A 21502-nucleotide genomic window follows, 5' to 3' on the forward strand; every position below is an offset into this window, starting at 1 on the left:
TTGCTTAGGAACAAAAATTTGATAGAGTAGATTTGGGGTTCAAAGATGTGGGTTTCTGTCTTAGATCTGTTGTATACAGGCTGTTTCCTCATCTATAAAGTTAATACTTATTTTTTTTTTAAATCTTTTCTCCCAAGGTTGACAATAGGGTGATAAATCAAAGATCCCTTAGGAGGAGGCTCTTTTCTACTATAAAGTGCTCTACAGATGGTTGCTATTGCTATGCATGGAACCCACAGCTCCAGCCTAGAAGTTCAGGCTGGCATGTTGCTAGCTTAATGGACCCAGGCTCCAGCTTGTTCTTTGATGCAGAAAAATATTTTGAGTTCCTTTTTATATGATCTTCTGCTTGACAAGTCCTTCCTTCACAACTCGTAAAGATCCAAAGCCAAACCTAGACTCTGACCCCTCATATTATGAATGGGAACTCAGCTACATGTCAAGTATAAGCTTTACTCTTCAATTATTCGGCTCCTATCACTCACACATGAATGCGTACTCCAAGACCCCAGCAGTCTTGGGCTGAGAGGCCTGGATTATCTTCCATGGGTTCAGTGATAGATTTTCTATGTCATGTTAGCATCCCATATGTATATTGTGTATCTTCTGCCTTTAGGGATTAAAAAGATAAACACATTTCATTGTGTAATTTTCTCTTGTTAGGAATAACTTTGAGGCAAAAGTCTCTAGTTATTTAGAGTAAAGAAAGTGAAAAACTATTTATAATTCAGTTCAGAGGGTAAAAATTTGTTCTTTTCATGAATATACTGAAATGATTTGCCTAAATGATTCAAAGTTGATTTCCCAAATATATTAGTTATGAACAAAAGAATTGTATTCATCTTTGGACTATTTATAATATTAGAATAAAGTACTTGTCAAATAAGGCTCTAGTTTGATAAGCACAATATACAAGGAGAAAAATGAGATATTTATTCTTGTTATTTAGGGAATATGTGCTTTATTGTACACACTTTGCTTCTGGCTATGGAAAAAGTAATTTATCGGTAAGTGTTTTCCTTTCATTTCCCTTGAATATAAATATTAACTGATGGTTTAACAATCTTGTTCAGGCTATATTTATGAAAGATAGCTGTTCTCACTCAAAAACTCCCAATATTGAAGTTGTAGCATTATTCATAAAGATATGATAGGAAGACCTTCAGTCATAAAAGTTGAGATGCATCTCACATTAACAACCTGAAAGGAATCTGAGCTGGAATTTCTTTTATATTAATTTACATGAAAGGGAAAAGCGACAACAGCCAAGAACTGAAAAAAATGAAGTTTAGCAATCAGGTTGACTTAGTTTGAGCTCATCAGATGCCAGTGCAGTAAAGGTATGTCTAGAGTGTCAGAGTGTGGCTTCCTGTGGTCAACCTCCAGGAGAAAACCAAGCAGTGGGTGTGACATTGAGTAATTAGCTTGTTTTCTTTGGCTTCAATCAAAGGCCCTTAAAATACATTCAAGGTTGGTAGCAATGTCCTTGGAGTTGTAGGCGACCTGTTTATATTGTCTTCATCAAAGTCAACTGTTGGGTTCCAAAGAGGAAGAAATATAATCCAGGTTCAAGGACAACAACCATCGAGAAATCCCTTCATCTCTGAAAGAAAACCAAAACATCTCTCAGTTCTGTTTATGAAATGCTTAAGTAATTTTTCTCCGCTGCTGGAAAAAAACACACCCCACAGCTGGAATCACTTACAACATAGGTTTGATTTTTTTTTTTGCAAATTGAACGATTAATTCAGGCAAACAACCAAAGATTTAATTTAATTTTAAACCAAAAGGGATGGACAATCATACTGGCTGAATTCCTAGCTTGGCAGACTTTGGGGTCTCAGCAGTTAGTTTAGATAATATTGTGACTCCAGCAAGTCTATACTGGAAGGTAGACCAAGTTTTTAAAAAATGTTTTGGTACCACTGGCCTAACTCTCTTTTTATGAATGTTTTCCTGTTTTAAAATGGAGTACTTGGAGGGATAATTTCAATCTTATTCCTTTACCCAAGGGCTCTGTGAATTTGTAATTGCATTTCACTCCCGCCCGAGGACAAGTAACATGATCAAAAACTGCCAGTAACCACAGACAGGAATTTTTATGACTTGAGTGGTATCTCCTCTAGTTTGGCCAAGTATATTTATGCACAACCAGCTTACTCCACTCTATTCCTGCCTGCACACACTTTGGAGGCAAAGTTGGACCTTTTGTGAGCCGTTGGAAGGCCAAGCTAACCAAAAAATTTACCCTGTACCACCCCAAAGATCAAGCTAAGGATGACCCAGATGATGAAGCCAAGCATTACTACTGTCTTTATTCAGCAGCTCTTTGTAGAGGATGACACGATGCCAGGCTGCAGAATGTTCTGAGAGATGCTTTTACCTGATGATAAAGTCTAATTGAATGATGAGGCAAAGAGCAGAATTAGCATAGAAAAGACAACACAGTTGACCCTTGAACAAGATGAGTTTGAATTGCACAGATCCACTTAGATGTGAATTTTTTTCAACAATAAATACCACAGCAGTACATGGCCCATGGTTGGCTGAATCTGCAGATGAGGAACCGTGGTTATGGAGGGTTGACTGTAAGTTATACTTGGATTTTAGACTGTGCAGGGGTCTAAATGTACAACAATATGTACACCTGACAAAACTATCGAGAATATAAGGATATATAAAGAGTTCCTACAAACCAACAAGAAAAAGACAAACCAATCTAAAACAATTAGCAACCAATTTTACCAGGCACTTCCCAAAGGTGTTTACACATTGTTCAAGGTTCAGCTATACTCTTAAGGCTGGTCAGAGACTTTCTTTCAGGAAAAAAAATTGAAGTGCATAGTATCCTGGGAATTCTAGAACTTTGAACAGTTTTCATTATTTCTTAACAGGTCTGGTCAGTTAAAATGGCAGTGGGGTTCACCGCCTTTTGGCTTTGTTTATTTTTATCTCTCCTCACACCTTTCTACCTTCCTTCCTTTCCCAACCTTCCTCCTTGCTTCCTCTTGTCCTTCCTTTTTTGTGTGTGTGTATGTGTGTGAAATAAATCTTCTCTGATACTTGTATATGTCTATACTTTTCTCATAGGAATAGATCCAAAATAAATGCATGTTGCATAATGGATATACTTTTAAAACTGAAACCAAGGCAATACTAGACTTGTCAAAATGCTGCCCCATTCTCTGAGTTTCCACATCACCTTGCCCAGGCACGTCACACCCAACTTCCAGCTCCACATCAAAGAACTTCTGCCCTTGTTTGTCACACCGTGATGACTCCCTCCTCTGGATATCCATGCCACCTTCAGACAATCCCTTGTGCACTTCCAGTTGGCAGTTTTTACTCTAAAACTTTGTTTTATTATATAAGTAATACGGGAAAACATCCTTGCTGGATAAAAATGAATCATTGCAGGAGGAAACAAACCAAAATGGCCATATAGACCCCTTATGCGGGTCACTCATAGGCTATAGAGTGACCTCTGTTCACTCCCAGAACAAACAACTTCAGAGCTCTGGAAGTATCTTCCCAAGAGTTCTTCTAGGGATTTACACCCAAATTCATGCATATCTATGTATATATAGATGGGTTGTTTATATGTATGTGAAATCATCCTTTTATAGACTTTAGCAGTCTCTTTGAAATAAAATCATGTACCATCCATTTTTAAAAACTCTTATGAGAATATTTCACATCCTTGTCAACACTTGTGATTATCTATCTTTTTTATTATAGCCACCTTAAGGGGTGTGATGTTATATCTCATTGTGGTTTTGATTTGCGTTTTCCTAACAGTCACAAAGAGTCAGACACGACTGGGCAACTGAACAACAACAGCAACAATGGTCATTCCTATGAACATCCTTTCATGTGCTTTTTGGTCATTATTTTCTTTGATTCTTTCTCCATTTTTAAATTGGGTTATTTGTCTTTTTATTACTGGGTTATAAGAATTCCTTACGTGTTCTGGATTCAAATCCCTTGTGTATATGTATGCTCAGTCACTCAGTTGGGTCCGAGTCTTTGCGACCCTATGGACTGTGGCCCGCCGGGCTCCTCTGTCTATGGGGTTTTCCTGGCAAGAATACTGGAGTGGATTGCCACTTCCTCCTTCAGGGGATCTTCCCAACCCAGAGACTGAACTTTGTTTCCTGCACTGTCAAGCGGATTCTTTACTACTGAGCCACCTGGGAAGGCTTATCAAATGGCAAATATTTTCTTCAATTTTGTGAATTACCTTTTTATTTATGTGGTGGTGTCCTTTGAAGAAATTTCTTCTTGGTTTGTAGCTTTGGCTCTTACATTTAGGTCTGTAATCCCGCCACGGTTAATTTTTGTGTATGGTGTAATGAAAAGGTCCAACTCCATTCTTTATCAGGCAATTACCTAGAGTTAGAAGGCTCTGTAATGTACCTTTCTCATCCCTACTTTTCTATAAAAGTGAAGTTGCTCAGTTGTGTCTGACTCTTTGTGACCCCATGGACTATAGCCTACAAGGCTCCTCCATCCATGGGAGTTTCCAGGCAAGAATACTGGAGTGGGTTGCTATTTCCTTCTCACGGGATCTTCCTGACCCAGGGATCTAACATGGGTCTCCCTCATTGTAGGCAGATGCTTCACCATCTGAGCCACCAGGGAAGTCCACTTTTCTATACAAGTAGCCACTATTCTGAGTCTATTACCATTGTTTGGTTTAATTTGCCTTTTCTTAAACTTCTAATAAATGGAATCATTTAGTATATACCAGTTAATGAGTGACTTTTTTCACTTAAAAATTCCTGGGTGGTTTATCCACATCCTTGTTTGTCTCCTTATTTTTTTGTTTTTGTTGTTTTCATTTTTATTGCTAAATGGTGTTCTATTGTATTTCATACATGTTTATGCATTCTCCAATTGAAAGACAATTGGTTTGCTTCCATCAGGGGACTTATAAATAAAGCTGCTGTGAACATTCTTGAGCATGTCTTTGAGTGGACGTATGCACTCAACTCTGCTAGGCATACATCTAGGAAAGAAATTTCTGAGTCATAGGCAGATGTGTGTTTTGCCTTGGAAGATAATGTAAATAGATTTTCAGAGTGACAGTGCAGTTTACATTCCCAATGGCAGTGTAGGAGAGTCCCGATCGCCTACAGCTTGACCAGCACTTGCTATTAATTCTTGGCATTCTGGACCACGGGTGGTGTTTTCTCACTGTGGTTACAGTTTGCATTTTGCTGGTAACTAAAGATGTTCAGAATCTAATCTTTTAGTAAGCTTTGGCCATTGTGTAAACACCTTTGGGAAGTGCCTGGTAAAATTGGTTGCTAATTGTTTTATATTGGTTTGTCTTTTTCTTGTTGGTTTGTAGGAACTCTTTATATATCCTTATATTCTCGATAGTTTTGTCAGGTGTACATATTGTATATATTTTCTCACAGACTGTGGTTTGCCTTTTCTCTCTCTTACTGATTTTGAAATGTAATTTTCTAAGTTGAGATATAATTCACATAACAAAATTCATCTGTTGAAAGTATTTAATGCAGTGCTTTCACCACATTCTCAAAGTTTTATAACCATCAACACTGTTTAATTCTAGAGTATTTTCATCACCTCAAGATGAAATGCCATATCTATTACTCCTTTTTCTTCCTTCCCCTCAGGCCCTAACAACCACTGATCTACTTCTGTCTTAATAGATTTGCCTATTCCAGACATTTCATTTAAATAGAACCATACGTTATGTTGTCTTTTGTGACTGGCTTCTTTTACTTAGCATAATGTTTTCAAGGTACATCCAGGTTTTAGCATGTATCAGAATGGCATTCATTTTTTTAATTGCTGAGTAATTTTCCACTCTATGCATATACCACTTTTATTGATCCACTTATCAGTTGTTGAACCTGTGGATTCTTTTAATAGATTTTTGATGAATAGAAGTTCTTAATTTTAATGAAGTTCATTTTTTAACGGACAGTACTTCATTATAATCTACTTAAGAAATCCTTGTCCTCTTCTGTGATTTACTATTTAAACACCTTCATTGTCCTAGATATCGTCCCACAATGGGATATTGGTGGAGGCTTACTTCTTTCTTTCTCCTGATTCCTTGTAGCCATTTCTCCATTGCTGGATACTGGATGATTTTTCAGTGTGTTGCTATTAAAAACAATGTTGAAATAAAAATTCTCTCACCAGCTGAGTTTGTGTATGTATGCAAGGATGTCTTTAATTAACTTCCTAGGAATGAAATCGCTGGATCAAAAGTTTGTACATTTTAATTTTTGACAGAGCCTACCAAATTGTCTTCCAAAAGAGTCTTCACCAAATTTATGTGCTCACCAAGAGGTAGAAAAGTGCCCATTGTGCCACATCTATGCCACTACTTGATATTGCCAGCATGCTTAATTGCTCAGTCATGTCCAGCTCTTTGTGACCCTTTGGACCATAACCTGCCAGACTCTTCTGTCCATGGGATTTTTCAAGCAACAGTACTGGAATGGGTTGCCATTTCTTCCTCCAGGGGATCTTCCTGACCCAGCGATTAAACCCACATCTCCTGTGTCTCCAGCACTACAGGTGGATTCTTTACCCACTGGGCTATCAGAGGTTTTACTTGATATTATTGGTCTTTAAAAATGCTTGTCATTCTTATAAGCATACTGATATTTTGTTTAGGACATTCTTGCTTTCACAATCCTTGATGGGTAGGGATTCCTTTCCCCTTACCCCTGTAAGTAAGTCTCCCTTAAGTTTTGAGGTTAGCACTGTGTCATTCACTGTCAAGGAGAAAAAGTTTTCTTCTGCTTTATTTTGTTCAATGCCTGGGGGCCTGTGAATTAAACTAATAGGAAACAGATTAACAGGAGAAAAAGCACACAATTTTTATGAATATTTACATACACAGAAATTCACAGAAAAGAGAAACTGAAAAAGTGATTGGAGTCTGGGGTCTCATCTGCCATTTTAACAAGAGAAACAGATTCAGGTTTCAAAGGATGATATACTGTGGGTCAGTGACTGCAAAATATCTTCCATTAGTTCTCCCTATGAGTTATTTTTGGAAGGTCTGTTTATGCCAACTCATCTCAGTGTCAACTCCTAGTCTCTGACGACAATTTGTCCTTCCCTTTTTGGTACTGGGAAGGCACCTTCATGGACAGAAATCTCTGCCCTGCTTTTAGGCAGATAGGGGTGCTGCTACTGCTAAGTCTCTGCAGTCGTGTCCGACTCTGTGTGACCCCCCAGACGGCAGCCCACCAGGCTCCTCCGTCCATGGGATTCTCCAGACAAGAACACTGGAGTGGGTTGCCATTTCCTTCTCCAATGCATGAAAGGGAAGAGGGAAAGTGACATGACTCTTAGTGACCCCATGGACTGCAGCCTACTAGACTCCTCCGTCCATGGGATTTTCCAGGCAAGAGTACTGGAGTGGGGTGCCAGTGCCTTCTCCAGCAGATAGGGGTAGTGCAGAGAAATTCTCTTCCTGCATCTGTTACCTCTCAACTGCCTTTGGCTCAAAGTAACCTCTATGCCAAAATGGCATATTTTGACATGGCATATTCTGAACCCCTTTAGCAAGAAAAGTGAGAGTCGCTCAGTCATGTCCGACTCTTTGTAACCCAGAATTCTCCAGGCCACAATCCTGGAGTGGGTAGTCTTTCCCTTCTCCAGGGGATCTTCCCAACCCAGGGATCAAACTCAGGTCTCCCGCATTGCAGGCAGATTCTTTACCAGCTGAGCCACCAGGAAAGTCCAAGAATACTGGAGTAGGTAGCCTGCCCTTTCTCCAGCAGATCTTCCCAACCCGGGAATCGAACCGGGGTATCCTGCAATTGCAGGTGGATTCTTTACCAACTGAGCTATGAGGGAAGCCCCTTTAGCAGGAAAATGAATACTTATTGCTTAATTGTTAATTTAACAGATTAGAATAATCAGAGTCAGACTTGATTTAAATCTGTAAGTCTGAGAGAAATGTGTACATTGCTTTTCTCTGCTGAGGGTGGAGTTTCTGGAGTTCTTTCTCACAGGCTGCTCAGCCTCAGTCAGTGCCTCGTCAGTGTCCACCTGTTTGAGTGAGGACCCTGCAGGTACTCGACCTGAGTAGTCACCCTAGGGAGAAGATTGTCTGCATTAGGGCTGAGCTCACACCACTTCCAACTGTTAAATTGTGGACATCGTTTGGCTCACAAACCAACCATTCACGTGGTTTTCATTTAGCGAGTTTAAAATGGACCAAGAAATGCCCTGGGCCACCTGACTGTCCCCTCTCCATACACAGCTTGGAGGAAAAGTTGTTAATTCCAGTGGGCTAATTCATTTGGAAACCCTAAGATCCCTCAGATTTCAGATAGGCATCCTGTCTTGGGTTTTGGTTTTAATCTGCTCTTTTGCCATTTATCTTTGACAAAGAGGCAGTGTAGGCAGATGATGTAACATATTTATCAATCTGATGGCTCTAGACCGAACATGAAGCCAAGAAGACTAATTGGTGACTTCATGAATCAAAGTTCAGTTGACACTTAGCTTGTAAAGGAAGCTGTTTGTTTAAGACTTAAGAGTTAATTACTGGCTTCAGTTCTTCAAACCATAGGCTGAATCTGAGTGTTTTTGCTGTTAAGTTAGATCATGAGATCAACACACTTAACTCACATGTGGCTTTAATTCACTAAGCACCTCAGTTGATGTAAATGATGAGCCTTCACAACAGAAATGCAAACAAGATGCTCATTCCTTTGCTTGCTAATTACTCTCTCCGCTCCTCTCTTCCTCTTGCTTAGAAACGTATAATCAACACAGCAGGCACACTCAGCTGAGTGAAGTGCTCACACCTAGCAAAGTTCATAGACCCACCCAGGAACAGTGGGCAATGTCATGGCTGCCCTAAGCACTCAGGCCAGGGCATATGCGCATGTGTGCAAGGGCGATGTCAGCACCAGTGTTTAATTTCTCTTTTTGTGTTTGGCTGAGACCGTGCAGTTACATTTCTGTGAGCCGGTATTGCTCTCCCAGATCACTCCTAGAGTTCTGTTAGGTCTCTTTGGCTTGTTAAGAACAGAGACTACTTCTAGTAAACATTACCCATTCTAATTTATGGAGACATTTCAAAAATAGCCAAATATAACCATGTTGCAGGGGAATGGAAAAATAGAACTGTGCAGTTTTCAAAATTAAGTTAGGTCATGCTCTCCCTCTCTCCTTCCCTGCTTCATGCTGTCTCGCTCTCCTTTCCTCTCCCTCTTTCTTCCTCTCACGCTCCCGCCTCTCTGCTTCACTGAGCCTCTCTTCTACGCTTTTCCATTCTTCAGCTTTCATAGCCCATTACAGGTTTCATTCCTACACTTAAACGTACTAGTGAAATTCCTGAGACCCTCTGACTGGCCCGCTTTCCCCTTCACCACACATCACGCGGGCAGCCGCCCCGAGTCCACTGTCCACCACGTCCTTAGAACAGGCACAACAAGGCTTAGCATCTCTTGAGCATCATCTCCCTGCCTACCCACTCCCCTCCCTGTCAGGTAGTGTTGCCTCTGCACTCCCCTCTGGTCTCATAAGGGCATTGTTGTTCCTAGTACCCTGGATGCTAAGTGTCTTCCCTGCCAGTCCCAAACTCACTACTTTCCAAATGTCCTATTTCACCATTAGTCCCCAACATCGAGGGGAATCAAGAAACGCTTGCACAGATAGATGAATCTGTATAGCTCCTCATCTGAGAAATACTGTCTTGGTTGATTCAGGATGCTGTAACAAAATGTCAGAGACTGAGTGATTTCAATGACAAACATTCACTTCTCACAGGTTTGCAGGGTTGGAGGTTCAAGATCAAGGTGCTGGTTGCTGCAGTTCATGATGAAAGTGCTTTTCATGGTTTGCTTTTCATGGCCACCTTCTTGCTGTGTCCTTACATGGCAGAGAGAGAGAGAGCCCTAGTCTCTTCCTCTTTTTATAAGACATTAATCCTGTCATGGGGCTCCCACCCTCATGACCTCATAACTCAGTTACCTCCCCAAAGTCCTACCTCCTAGCACCATCATGTTAGGGATCAGAGTTTCAGCCTATGAATTTGAAGAGGATGCATTTGGCCCATAACAATGTAGCTGGACTGCATTGTCCATATTTTTTTAATGTAGGTGAAATTAATAGTGTAAGATAGAATTCCCCAGGCTCTGGCTCCATACCTCCAAAAGCTGAGTGAATAGGGCAGCACAGTACTGGGGTCCAGGTCTTACTCCTTCGACAGCTCCTTTCCCACATGCACCTCCCGCGTCCATGGCGGGGCGCCAGCCCAGGAGGCAGGATCTCGGTGAAATCTAGGCACCCAGATGCTTTCACCTGGATGCTCAGCGTGCTGTTCTGAGGATCGCTGCCCAGGCTGTCTGCCTGCTTCCTGCACAGAGACACTTCATTCCTGGCCTCTGGCCCTGCCAGCTGTCAGCTGTCAGCTTCGCCATTGATTTTAAATTTTATTATCGGCTTTTAGAGCACTGGAGGACCCGAGGCTTTCCTTCACCATCGATTCGCTTGTTCACAGCCGAGGGAATAAGCTTTACCATCTTCATTCCCTGGCGGGTGACCAGCTCCTCTGTCTTGCTTTTGGAGATATCCTTGGCTTGCTGTGGGTCAAGTCTTTGAGACTGTGCTCACTTCCCCAGGCATCTGTGGTGTGGAGACACCTCGTTCCAAGCCAGATTGAACGCTCTGTCTGTTCACCATGACCGAGTGACAAGAGCTCACTTGTACTGAGTGCACAGCATTTGTCAGCTACCTTGCTAACCTCTTGACACACTGCATCTCATTTCATCTTCCAAAAGTCCTTAGGACATACATGATTTATCCCCAGTTTACAAACAGGGAAACTGAGACTCATAAAGGCACAGCAACTTAGTGACTATAGAGGCATACTAATAACCTCTTCAACAGTGCTTGTCAAACTCAGTGCCCAAGATGTTCTGTGACTGTGCGTGAGTAATAAACAGCTCAGGCCACGGGAAACACAGCCCACAGGCTCAAATTCAACACCCAAACTGGCCTATGTCATGGTCAATGAGACAAGTCAGTGATCACATGCTGGAATGTCTTGGTAGCATTAGATCACGCTCAAAGTTTCTAATCATGGCTCCTCAGTTCTGTACTTACCTTTTACTGACTGGTACCCAAGGATTCTCAGACCTGCTCCAGCCGGTGGCTCATACTTGCATGGCACTGCTCCCATGGACCTGGAACATCTCTCTTGAGATGTAGCCCTGTAGGAATTGTTTCTGTAGCCAAAGATGGAAAGGAAAGGGTCATCCTTGTCACATGGGATTCTGACTTTTTCCTGCCCTACCAGCTCCACTTCTTTCTGTCCTCATCACAGCCCCTGCAGGAGTAAACTGTGTCTGCAAGCTAACTGCCCTCCTTTGACTGCAGAGAAGATAGCCACCTGAAACTCTGAGCTGTAAACTCTAGGTCAGCGCAGTGCTTCCTACTTCTAAAAGCTCAGGGATGGGACAGAACCTTTTTTTTTTTTTACAGCCTTGGCCTTCTGATCTGCTCTTTGTCCTCTTCCCTCCCTCTTCCTGTGCTCTCTCTCTCCTTCCCCGTTGTGAAGTGGCCTAAATTTTTCTCCATGAAACATGTGTCTGTCACTATGAGATCCCAGGACAGGCCTGAGAGCCAACACAGCAGAGCACAATAAATCCTGTGTCTGGGTACCTGGGCAGGTGGCACGTGCCAGCAGCCTGGAGCTAAAAGCGCAGCCAGATCTTCTGGGGGAGTGGGTTCTTTTCATGGCCTTGCCAGCATCCCCAGCAGGCTGGGAGCACTGCTAATAGACCTCTGTGTGAGTGCTAACAGAATAGGAAGGGAGGAAACCTTGTAAAGGCTAACATTTTTCACAGTGCAGTAATCACAGGGAGCTGTCACTCCCCCAGGCAGGAGGCGCGCGTTTAATTTATGCACCCTGGCCGCCAAGTTTTGGAGTTCGCACTGGCTCTTCAGTGCCTTCCGGGGTTCAGAGGATCAGATGGGTGCCACCCCGATGGGCATGGCCAGGTGGGCCCAGGGCTACTCAGGACCAGTACTTAGGGGTCCTCAGCAGTTCCTCACTACCACCACTCCCCTCTCCTAATAAGTCATTTAACCTCTTAAACCTGAGTTCCTTATGTGTCAAATGGAGTTGATAAAAGTTAACTAGTTTTCAGGGACTTGGTGAGGATTCAAGGAGGTAGTCTGTGTGAGAGTCTGGGACCTAACACCCAGGAAGGTCATGATGAACGTTAGCTCTGTTTTGCTGTCATCATCATTGTCTTGTCATTTACAGGAGAGGTCTAGAAAAAGTCTTCAAACTGGCCAAAGTCACATGACCAGTAGGAAGTAAAGCCAGGATTTAAACCCAGATATTCTGACTGCCAATCCTAGGTGCTTAGCCACTGTGCTTTATTACTGTGTATAGACTGTGTTATAGAAGTGTTGATAATGAATCTACAAATTCCTCAAGGACCAGGATTGTGTCTTTTTTTTTAACAAAAAATTGAAGTATAGCTTATTTGGGGCTTCCCTGGTGGTTCAGTGGTAAAGAATCCGCCTGCAATGCAGGAGACCCGGGTTCGATCACTGGGTCAGAAAGATTCCCCTGGAGAAGAGAATGGCAACCCACTTCAGTATCCTTGCCTGGAGAATCCCATGGACAGAGGAGCATGAGGGGCTATAATCCACAGAGTTGCAAAGTCAGACACAACTGAGTGACTGAGCAGGCATACACACATAGCTTATTTACAATATTGTGTTAGCTACATAGATGTACAGCATAGTGATCCAGTATTTTTGCAGATTATATTCCATTATAGGTTATTATAAATAATAGGTATAATTCTCTGTACTGTACGGTAAGTATATCCTTGTTGCTTATCTGAGCTATATATAGTACCTTGTATCTCTTCATCTCATAGTTTGTCCCTTTCCCCTTTTCCTCTTCCCTTTTGGTGATCACAAGCTTGTTTTCTATATTTATGAGTCTGTTTCTGTTTTGCATATACATTCATTTGGGTTTTTTTTAAGATTTCACATATAAGTAATATGTTAAAGTATTTGTCTGACTTATTTCACTAAGCATAATATTCTCTTGGTCCATCCACATTACTGAAAATAGCAGTATTTCATACATTTTTGGGGGCTGAGTAATATTCTGTAGTATATATATCTACACATCTTCTTAATGCCACATCTTCTTAATCCAGTTGTCTGTTGATGGGCACTTGGGACAATATTAGAACCTATTTCCCAGGGTAATGTGGGAATTAAGTGGAGTCCCAACCTAAAGATGAAGAAACTGAAGCTCTGAGAAGTTAATGTGCCCAAGGTTATACAGACAGTAAATTGGAGAAAAGAGTTTTGACTTCCAACAGTATGACTCCAGAATTCAAGTTCCCAACCATTGTATTTGTCAAGATTCTCCATAGGATGTGTATATACATATGTAGACAAACTGATTTAATGGAATTGGTCCATGTGACTGTGGAGGTACCAATCTGAAACCTGCAAGGTAGACTAGCAGGCTAGAAACACAGGAAAGGGCTGTGGTCCAAGTCTGAAGTAATCTGCTGGCAGAATTCCTTGCCTGGAGAATTCCATGCACAGAACAGCCCGGAGGGCTACAGTTCATGGGGTCGCAAAGAGTCAGACACGACTTAGTGACTAAACTACCACCACCATACATGTTAAACACTGAGAATGATGCCTAGCCCATAATCAGCACTGTGCTAAGCGTTAGTTGCCTGGTCAGGGCTCTACATCCAGTATCTGGAGCTAGGAGCACACATAATAGGAGCTGAATACATATTTGTTGACTGACTTGACTTCCTCTAGTGCTGTTTGTTAGGTTTCAGGCCAAAGATGTTTAGCACTAAAAATATTACACACATCTAACTCCCTCGTCCTCGTGCGTGATTCCTCCCATAATGAGCCCAGAGTCCTGGAGTGATATCTCGTTTCAGGCACACTTAATGGGGCTACATGAGCAACCCAGACTCTGCTCAAATGCCACGCCTGGATACGTGCCATATTCTCTTCTCCCCTCTCCCCTTTCCCGCAAGTAGTTAACACAGTATCCAAAGTGGCAGTCACACAAGCCTTGATAGATGGGTTTGGGGAGGTCTTTGCATCTAGAAATGAAAGCAGGGCAGGGTAGCCTCCTTCTCCTCAAGTACAATTACCTGTGGTCTTTAAACTCTCAGAAAGCTCCCCATTGACCAGCAACTTTGTGACTTAATTCCACTCCATTAATATTCAATAGTGAAAACTAAACCAATTAACTGTTACCAAACCTGCTTAATGCCAACCTGAAGGTGAAAAGTTGGCCCTCCCAGCTGTGTTTCTACAGAACTTTACCTACAGGTGTTTCTGAGCTAATGAGAGTTTAAGGGAAAAAAAGGAATTAGGAAATAGTCAAACAATAGGAGCCCCTGTCCTATAACTTTTCTCTGTGGGTGGTTTGCTTAGGAAACCACATAGGAGTTTCTAATTAAAGGAGTATTAGAAGAATACATCCATAAATTTCAGAGCCAGGCTTAATTTTCTTGTTTGAAAACTGCCAGGGAAGAGAGTGGATTGCAAATATATGAAATATGACCAGATGAGACTTAATGAATTCTGAGTTTATTCACTGAAGTATTTAACTATCCAAGCCATCAAGTGGGGATAATAAATTTGAGTGTGTCATAAGATTGGCCCACTTTAATTCACATTTATAAAATGAGCTATAAATAAAAGGCCTGATTCAGTGCTTAATTTTTAGAGATACATTAACTCTTAATTCCTGTGCCTCCATGATGCTGAGCAATGGAAGCAAATGAAGAACACTGTGAGATCAGAAGGAAGCTGACAGTTCTGATACTTGGGCCAAAGGGCAGAGGACTAGCCTTAATGATTCAGCGTCTCTCATCAGGACACAGACCTCTTCCCTTGTCCCCAAAGTCAAGTTAAAACCTAAGTTAAGCACCTGGGAAGGAGGAGAAGGCTGATTTGCTGGGTTAATGATGGAGAGTTTAATAAAGAAGACATTGTTTACAAAGATGAGGGCAGGGTTAAAGGCAATCAACAAAACATGGCAAATCACTATGGAGCCCTTTTCTCACCTCTAGATCTAAAGAAAGCTACTAGAACTACTCTACTATGGGGTCTCTCAACAACCTACTCCTAAGGGATCTTCATGCTTAGGGACTCAGAGGTCAGTAAACTCAGAAATACAATATATTTTCAGGTATTGATAAGTGAAATGATGAAAAATAAGGCAGGAAAGGAGTTATAAACAAGTAGTGGAATGGTGGGGAGAGACTTCTTGAGCAAGGTGGATAGCAAAAGCTTCTCAGGAATGGTGATGTGTAATCTGAGACTGGAGTCAGAAGAAGCCAGCCAGAGGAGGGCGAAGCATTCCTGCTGCCAAGAACCTGAGGGGGACCAACTGGGCATGCTTGAGGGTCAGAGAGAATCCCCAAGAAGCTGGAAAGTGATGAATGAGGTCAAGGGAGACAAAGCCTTCTAGACTCTCAGATGTGTTGGGTTATGTTCTAGCCATGACAGATCATAAATGAGAAGATTTAAACAAGGGAGGGGAGTGATCTGATTGACATTCTCCCATCCAAGTACTAACCAGGCCCGACCCTGCTTAGCTTCCGAGATCAGACCAGATCAGGCATGTTTAGGGTGGTATGGCCATAGACCTGATTGACATTCTGAGTGACACTCTGATTGCTGTGAAGGGGATACAAGAAAGCAGAGACAATAAGACTGGTTACAAAGTAACTGCCCAGTAACAGATGAAGATGGCTTGTACCATCTTCATGGGAGGACCAAAAACAAAGAATGGTGTTGGGTCTGAGGTCCATTCCATCTACCTACTCATACTGCAGTTAGTGGGCAAGGGGCCTCCCAGAGCTTGAGACAGTCACTACCCAAGAAAAAAAGTAGTTAAAAAAAGAGAACGTGTAGCATAGTGTCCTAAAATTTCTGTATGCTGCATTTACTACTTTTGAAATTGGAAGGACATTTGTAAAAATTTAAAACATTTACCGAAGGAAAGAACTTGGCTAGGGAGCAGTTGACTTTAATATATATGAAGAAAAATACGTAGGAACTTTGGTAGATCATAGGATCAATGTGGAGTGGGAGATGGCTTTTGCAGAAAAGTGCCGGGAGCCGGCATATTGCATATTGAGTGCATATTGCATATTGAGTGCAGCACTTTCCACAGCATCATCTTTCAGGATCTGAAATAGCTCAACTGGAATTCTATCACTGCCCGGAGCCAGCGTGAGGAGCTCCACCCATGACAAAGGTCTTGAGGAAGGAGGCTCGGCATACGCAAAGGCGGGATCGAGCTTCAGGAGTCCCCCTGGAAATTCTCGAGCATCTAGCCCCCAAACCAGAGTCTGCCTACTTTCTGCTTTGTGCTCTCACCTACACCTCTGACTTTACGGGGGGCTGTCCCCCACTACCTCTCTCTGAAAAAAGAGTTAGCTTACAGCTCCAGTTAATAATTCCTGGGTGTGACAGTGTTTAACCTACAAACTCCTTTTTAAGTCCTCTAGCCTGCCTGAATAGGTTTTTCCGGCCACATGTGATTGTTCAGAGCCTCCCAACTGTGAGAGGCAGGAGATGTTCTAAACTGTCTAAACACAGATTCTTTTAAGTAGTTAAAAGATTGATTAGAAATTGTATTGGTGAAGGGTTTTCACTTTTTGGGCCAATGTTTGCTGCTAAGTCTCCATATCCCTTACCTACTGTGTCCTTGGCGGTGTATTAATTGATATAATGGGTGTATAGAAATCTAAGCAGTTGCCTCAATGTTTGTAACCTGGGACCCTTGAGTTAATTCTTTTTCTTGTTATAGCCCACCACACCTTTGCTCTGTAGGAATGCAACTTTATCTAATGCTTTTGGAGGGTGGCTCCTGACCAATCACCTTTACAGAAAAATAAGTTTTCTGAAGAAAGGGTCTTAAAATGTTAACAGGCCTCCGGGCCAGAAGATGATGCAAATCACCTAAGCTTTTGCATATGATAAGTTTGCAGGAAGAAAGCCTGGCTTGCTGCATGACTCTACCCCTTCCCCCATTATCCTCTATGCATAACTTAAGGTATAAAAACTACTTTGGAAAATAAAGTGCGGGCCTTGTTCACCGAAACTTGGTCTCCCCATGTCATTCTTTCTCTTACCTTCTGGCTGAATTATTCAGCCTCTTTTCTCCACTGAATTTCTTCACTGAGCTATCTTTATTCTATTAGTCTTTATATCCTTAATTAATGTTTAATTAAGCAGTTGTTTCCTGATCCTCGATGACGCCGTCCCCGCTTCGAATTCCCTGGATCCACCAGGGCTGGACCCCGGCAGAAAAGATCTTCACGATCAAGATGATCACGATGGTGTGATCACTCACCTAGAGCCAGACATTCTGGAATGTGAAGTCAAGTGGGCCTTAGAAAGCATCACTATGAAAAAAGCTAGTCGAGGTGATGGAATTCCAGTGGAGCTATTTCAAATCCTGAAAGATGATGCTGTGAAAGGGCTGCGCTCAATATGCCAGCCAATTTGGAAAACTCAGCAGTGGCCACAGGACTGGAAAAGTCAGTTTTCATTCCAAGCCCAAAGAAAGGCAATGCTAAAGAATGCTCAAACTACCGCACAGTTGCACTCATCTCACATGCAATGGCACCCAACTCCAGTACTCTTGCCTGGAAAATCCCATGGACGGAGGAGCCTGGTAGGCTGCAGTCCATGGGGTCGCTAGGAGTCGGACATGACTGAGCGACTTCACTTTCACTTTTCACTTTCATACATTGGAGAAGGAAATGGCAACCCACGCCAGTGTTCTTGCCTGGAGAATCCCAGGGATGGGGGAGCCTGGGGGGCTGCCGTCTCTGGGGTCGCACAGAGTCGGACACAACTGAGGCGACTTAGCAGCAGCAGCAGCACACGCTAGTAAAGTAATGCTCAAAATTCTCCAAGCCAGGCTTCAGCAATACATGAACCATGAACTTCCTGATGTTCAAGCTGGTTTTAGAAAAGGCAGAGGAACCAGAGATCAAATTGCCAACATTTGCTGGATCATTGAAAAAGCAAGAGTTCCATAAAAACATATATTTCTGCTTTATTGACTATGCTAAAGCCTTTGACTGTGTGGATCACAATAAACTGTGGAAAATTCTGAAACAGATGGGAATACCAGACCACCTGACCTGCCTCTTGAGAAACCTATATGCAGGTCAGGAAGCAACAGTTAGAACTGGACATGGAACAACAGACTGGTTCCAAATAGGAAAAGGAGTTTCCTATTTGGAAATACAAGGAAATACAAGGAAATACAAGGCTGTATATTGTCACCCTGCTTGTTTAACTTCTATGCAGAGTACATCATGAGAAACGCTAGGCTGGAAGAAACACAAGCTGTAATCAAGATTGCTGGGAGAAATATCAATAACCTCAGATATGCAGATGACACCACCCTTATGGCAGAAAGTGAAGAGGAACTCAAAAGCCTCTTGATGAAAGTGAAAGAAGAGAGGGGAAAAGTTGGCTTAAAGCTCAACATTCAGAAAACGAAGATCATGGCATCTGGTCCCATCACTTCATGGGAAATAGATGGGGAAACAGTGGAAACAGTGTCAGACTTTATTTTTCTGGGCTCCAAAATCACTGCAGATGGTGATTGCAGCCATGAAATTAAAAGACGCTTACTCCTTAGAAGGAAAGTTATGACCAACCTAGATAGCATATTCAAAAGCAGAGACATTACTTTGCCAACAAAGGTTTGTCTAGTCAAGGCTATGGTTTTTCCTGTGGTCATGTATGGATGTGAGAGTTGGACTGTGAAGAAGGCTGAGTGCCGAAGAATTGATGGTTTTGAACTGTGGTGTTGGAGAAGACTCTTGAGAGTCCCTTGGACTTCAAGGAGATCCAACCAGTCCATTCTGAAGGAGATCAGCCCTGGGATTTCTTTGGAAGGACTGATGCTAAAGCTGAAACTCCAGTACTTTGGCTATCTCATGTGAAGAGTTGACTCATTGGAAAAAACTCTGATGCTGGGAGGGATTGGGGGCAGGAGGAAAAGGGGACAACAGAGGATGAGATGGCTGGATGGCATCACTGACTCAATGGACGTGAGTTTGAGTGAACTCCAGGAGTTGGTGATGGGCAGGGAGGCCTGGCGTGCTGCAATTCATGGGGTCACAAAGAGTCGGACACGACTGAGCGACTGAACTAAACTGAATGAAATTTTTGATTGCATAATTAGAAAAATGGTATCTAGGATGAGCAGTGGGATTCTTTGAGCACCTTGAGGGGATGACAGTCTTATCTATGTGTTTGTCCCCATTTATAGGTGCACACTACCTGGTACCTAAAAAGCTTGGAAAATATGATTTTGTGATATAATAAGAAAAATATGTTTCCCTTGGTTCTTGACACAGAGCTCTTAAATCCCTTGAAATTTTGAAGTATGGGGACTCCCCACCTTTGAGTTTCTGTCTGAGGGTTCCTTTGGCTTCCCATAGTGTGTCAGCTTACCTTCTACAAAGATTATACCCGCCACTTGGTATGTTAATGGCAGACATTAACCATGTTTTGTACATAAGCCTTTTTGCCAGTTCTGAGCAAATTTTTACCCATGAAAAGTGAAAATGCTATGTATCAGTTATTCCCTATTATCCCAGGATTTTTAGTTTGTTCCTAACTGTTATACCAAAGTTAGGATCTTCACTGGGATTCTGTTTACGACTTTTGAACTAAATTACTATTGGAAGATGAACTAGGTTTTTATATTGGTCAGGCCACTTTCTTTGTAAGAGACAGAATCACAGCAGCTTAAGCTCAGTGGTTCACACAAGTGGAAATTCTAGGGATAGATAGTTACAGCTTCAGGCCCGGCTGCATCCAGAGACTCAAAAGGCATCATCAGGGCTTTTCCCCTCTGCCGTTCTCTTGAATGCTTCTCATCAGATAGCCAGTATAGTAAATATGTTCTGTCTGCTTAGCTAAACTGAAACTACATTTTCCGTAATTCATTTCTGTCCATAGTTCCAGGTTAGTATGAACCACAGACTTTTTGTATGAGATTTGGAATTGGAACCAGAGTGTCATTCATATTTCTTTTTATGCTTGGAAGGCTAGTGCAGGTCATGAGGTGCTGCTGTGCTTGCTTATACTGCCACTTCCCTGTTTACTCACGTTGTGGGGCTGGGCTCATACGTCTCCAACTTCTGCAGCTTCACCTTCTCTTACTCCCAGGCCAAGTGCTTTTTTAGCTCCATGAGGAGCCAGCTTCTCCCCCAGCTTACTTCCATCATCGAAGTGGATAACTTGGAGGTGGAGTGAGACAGTGTGGATCCTAGTCTCGCTGCATGAATTTCTGCCCATCCTCACAGAATTCAGTTTATCTTTTCGTCCCCTACTTTATGCCCATCTTTCCTTCTCAACAGCCCGCCCCGTAGACCTCAGCTTCCTGCCCTCAACCCAGAAAGAACACCTTCCCACAGACTGTTGAACCACTCTTACAACTACAAAAGGCCAAACCATTGTAGCAAATAACCCCAAATATGTATCTTCTACAGGTTTTGCTTTTCTGAGCAATCTCTGACAGAGCAGGAAAGGCAGCCATCATATGCACAGAGTCCTCACCCATACAGACTTAGGACTGGGTGAACTATTATGGTATCTCCAGCCAGAAAAAATATCCAGGGAGGACTCAGAATAGAGGCATTTTGACTCATGGATTCATTCCTGCATCTACCATGGTTCAGGCAGGGGCAAGAGGTTCACCAAAGCCTGAGACTCATTCCCACCTTTGTGGCTAAAAAGAAAAGAAGATAGTAGACTTCACCCAACACACACAGAAGATTACCTTCAGGGTAAAAAGAATTGGGTCCTTGGAAGGAGGAGGAAAGAGTGACAGGCAGGCAAAAGCACATGTCCACAGTGCCCTTCCTGCCTTCTTGTTTTGGGTGGTGTTGTGTTTACTTGGAGAAGAAATGAGATACAGTTAACTGAAAAGCAGTGGTTACTCTGCCCAGCACTGAGCTTAACACTTCCTATATATTATCTCCTTTTCATCCCCACATTAACTCTATGAGGAAACCAAAGCTCAGGGAGGTATGAAAACCTGCCCGAAATTCCCCAGCTGAGGAGTCCAGGGGCTCGAACTTGAACTCAGGTCCGCCTGCCTGTGCTCTTAGTTTTTTCAGTGTCCTGCCCATACACCCAGAAATTGTGTTGTGTTTAACGATGAACACATGCTCTCTCTGTTATATTTGCCTAACCTTGGTGATTTTGTAAAAAATGACCAGCCAGCTGAAAAAGGAAAATAAACAAATAAAAAAACCCAAAACAAAAAAAACTGCTTCTTCCTCCCAGGCTGCAGAAGCAGACAGTGCTGCTAGTGGGAAATAGATGGTTCACTGCATGTAATTCTCAGCAGTGTTTGGCAAGACAGCTCAAGTGTTAGAAACTTTTGGGGGGCGGGTGTAGGCAGAAGAAAGAGTCCTCATATTAA

General features: G+C 42.4%; 1 long non-coding RNA gene across 1 annotated transcript; it reads right to left on the minus strand.

The window, feature by feature from the left end:
• Window positions 1-910: 910 nt before the first annotated feature.
• On the minus strand, window positions 911-11810 carry LOC147348243 (uncharacterized). The gene is made up of 3 exons (XR_015151273.1): window positions 11677-11810; window positions 11119-11240; window positions 911-1603 (listed from the first exon to the last, which is right to left on the minus strand). It is a non-coding gene; the product is annotated as an uncharacterized LOC147348243 (long non-coding RNA).
• Between the last annotated feature and the right edge of the window lie 9692 nt (window positions 11811-21502).

Source organism: Bos grunniens, chromosome 22 (assembly GCF_055505025.1).
Source record: "Bos grunniens cultivar Pamir isolate PY7600 chromosome 22, Bosgru_T2T1.0, whole genome shotgun sequence".
In the NCBI taxonomy this organism is placed as follows: domain Eukaryota; kingdom Metazoa; phylum Chordata; class Mammalia; order Artiodactyla; family Bovidae; genus Bos; species Bos grunniens.